The sequence below is a fragment of the Lactuca sativa genome, chromosome 1 (genome assembly GCF_002870075.4).
Source record: "Lactuca sativa cultivar Salinas chromosome 1, Lsat_Salinas_v11, whole genome shotgun sequence".
In the NCBI taxonomy this organism is placed as follows: domain Eukaryota; kingdom Viridiplantae; phylum Streptophyta; class Magnoliopsida; order Asterales; family Asteraceae; genus Lactuca; species Lactuca sativa.
The window spans coordinates 191,678,878-191,682,607 of NC_056623.2; positions in this window are offsets into that span (position 1 = coordinate 191,678,878).

A 3,730-nucleotide genomic window follows, 5' to 3' on the forward strand; every position below is an offset into this window, starting at 1 on the left:
GCATATCGATTATCGAAGAACTCCATCATAACGGTCTTAATAAACCCAAAGAACTCTAGTTTTTGACCCTGGAAGATAGAAACAACCTCCTCCTGAATGATCCACATAACCTGGTCCACAGTCAATGCTGGCCTATATGGGCACCCGTACCCAGTCCCGATCCCGATCCGGATCCTACCTCAAATCGCCTCATAACCACCATACTGAAAATAAACAAGGGAGATATCAGATAAATGCATGTAATATAATAGAGACCAATTCCCAAGAAAACCCTAGGGGTTATGACTTCCCTGCTACGCGTGCGGGTCCTGTGCTTCCAGTCATACAGGCCCATAATGTCCTCCACACCTACCCGTATTTGTCTCATAAGGTCATCACAATAACCCTAATAAAACACTCATACACCCTATTCTCACTTCCTAGAGTATGGATAGACATCCCTCGACTAGTCGGCTGACCCCATATAACTCATCTATGAAATTTCTACCAACCCTGCAGCACTCGTGTATACTAATCATACATAACATTGGATCCTATAGACAGTCAAATACTTGATTCTAGGCTAAGCCCACAACCAAACAAGGAACATGAAATAAGGCTAAATCAAACATTCTCAGGGTATAAAAACTTATTTATGTGCAATTTTGATGCATACACTAAGCAACTACAGTACTGATGTCAATTTCATATAAAGATAACCCTAGGCTATCAGGCATCATATAATTAGGTAATTCTATCTTATGATTCCTATAGATACCTAGCCTATCGCTAACATGTTGTTCTAACATATCACAATATCTAATAACAGTGTGGTAAGTTGGGGTCTACTTACTGGCTCCAGCTGATCGTACACATCACATCCTCTCTTGATTATTTTGAAAATCATTTTGAAAACCTTTTAATTTCCTTTGTTTGAGGATGGATTCACACGGGTATTCCTCTAATTCACTCAAACCAAGGCTCTGATACCAACTTGTAACAACTCAAAAATCATAAAAAAAAATTAAACTATTAAAAACAACCGATAGTCATAAAATGTTTACAAAATCATTGTTTCCAAATTGTTGATCCATATCAGAGTATCCCAAATCATAAAGCCATAAACAGAGGATGTGTACAGTCACTCCTTCTCCTTCCTGCGATAATCAGAAGTACCTGAAACAACAACTAAAAACCGTAAGCGAAAGCCTAGTGAGTTCCCCCAAAGTACCAACACACAAACAAATAACATATACAATAACATGTCACCTCTAATCAACCATCGGGTTGGAATATTCCAAGCCCAGTCAACCTTCGGGTCCAGTGATCCTCATGATGGAATCCCCCAACATGGAAAGCCAATATACAATGGGTCCACTCAGCCATCAGACTGGAATACCCTCGGGCCCTTAGTATAAGTCCGGCATACTAACCATCCCTCAACTCGTATTTGGCCCCCAAGCCCTTAGAATGATTCTGGCATGCCAACTGGCCCTCAACTCATATTTGGAATGCTCTAGGGTTTATTGGCTACAACACAAATTAGTACAACCTCAACCTAGCACAAAGCAGATAACAAACATAAGCAACAGACATATAATCATGCAGACAGGAATCATAGGTAGTCCTACAGATCTACCAATCTATACATATCAGCAACTAGCATATAATCATACAAATCTATCACATACTCATAATATCAATGTATAGAAGGATATCAATCCAATGGGTCGGCCTTGGTGTCTTCAACCTGTAAGTACAGTGAGGAAAACTCACCTCACAGTCTGAACAATTAAATTAATGAGGTCTCAACTCCAAAACTCAACTCTAGCAGTCACCTAACCAACCAAATGACCAATTCTCAACCACAATCCAAAATACCCAAAATACCCTTAAGTTAATATTGGTCAAAGTCAAAGTCAAAATGGTCCAAATTAATAAGTCAACCCAGCCGAGTAAACTCAGCCACGTCGAGATAGAATGCGTATGCGGGGCGTACTTTAAATGTACGCGGGGCATAGCCAAATCTTGACCGCAGATGGGAGAGTTGACCATGTTCATGTTGTGTAATCAGGTTACCTTGGGCGTACGCCCATACTTCTCAAAACTTCATTAAGAGCTTAAAGCCTTAAGTTCGTACATCGAACTTTCATATCCAAGGGTAAATCATCCTCAAGAGTCATAAAGTTCCCAAGTTTATGAATTTGCATGTCCATTAAGTGCTTAACTCAACATCTGAATACATCAAGACCTTCTAAAGAATGCATGGATCAAAACCAACCATTAAGACCCTATTTTTATGACTCAAGACCCTTCCTAAGGTCTGAAAGGAAGACTTAATGGTTCAAGAACAAGCCATGCTCAAGAATCACCATTTTAGGATCAAAAACTATCTTAAAATAACAAAAGTATAGATCTACAAGATGGAGTGGTAAATTTGCAAGCTTTATACCTCCTGGAGGATGCAAACAAGAAGGAAATCCCAGATCCAAAGTGCTTTGAAGCTCCAAGTTCTTCTCACCACTTTCTTCTTTCTTAAAGAACACTTCTAAACACTTTAAAGGTTTCAAACGCTCTCTTTCTCTTAGGTTTTGCTTATGGGGGGGGGGTGTGTCAATTTCACAAAAAAGAGGTTGAATAAGAATGAGATGTGAGGCTATAATGATGTTTAAATATGAGCCACACTCTTAAAATTAGGGTTTAAATGATCCTCACGTATGCCTTGCGTACGAGGTGTGCGCCCAACGTAGTTTGGCGCGCCCTAGTATGCTTAGCGTACTCCCTAACTCCAAAATTACGAAAATGCCACTGTAGGCCCTTTTGCACTCTTACTTTTACTTAGGGAGCAATATGCAATAAATTTCAATATAAGGGTCAATAATGAAAGTACCTTAAAACAAAAAGTTACAAGAACATACCTCATGTGAAACATCTTAGAGAACTGCTCCCAAGTCACAGCATCCCTCTGCTCAGGGGTATACGAGCCAGTCACAATCTCTCCCAATCCTTTTCCATGATCAGAGAAGTTTCAGGATGCACTTGACCTTCTAGTCAGCATGGCAAGAGCATGTGAAGAAACACCCTTCCATATCAGACAACCACGTCATCGCCACAATCGATTCCTAAACTCTATCGAACATTGGGGGCTTCGTAGTGCCACAGTTGCTAAGATATTTGTGGAAAAGCATGTTTCTTCAAATTTGGTGCGTGCATGGAAAATTTGGAGAAGTTAGGATGGGGAATATTTGATCCAAGATACACTACTGTTGTTGCTCTTTTTGGTGAAGGTGCAGATAAGTGGCACGTACGGTTAATCATTGATCCAATTATTTGTGAGAATTTGGTCACGAACATTGGAGCACATTATGCAATGTTTCATTAAGTAGAAAAATTCAATCATGAAAATGCGCAACTTAGAAATGTTATTGAACGCGCTTACCGTGTCTTAAAGGTGAGATTCCCAATCCTAAAGCAAATGACTCCCTTTGCTTTTTTAGTGCAAAGAGACATAGTTGTTGCTTGTTTTGTAGTCCATAATTTCATAAGGAAATGCAATATTCATGATGAGCTATTTATGGCGTTCGGGGAGAATAATGGTCAAGCACAAGGAGGAGAAAATTATGGAAAAAACGTACAGGATATGGAATGGAGTTCACAAGGCAACGAATACATGGCTAATTTGTGTGTCCAAATTGCGAATTAATTTGGTTCAAATTAAATTTGTAGGAGTTTATTTGGATTTTAGTATGAT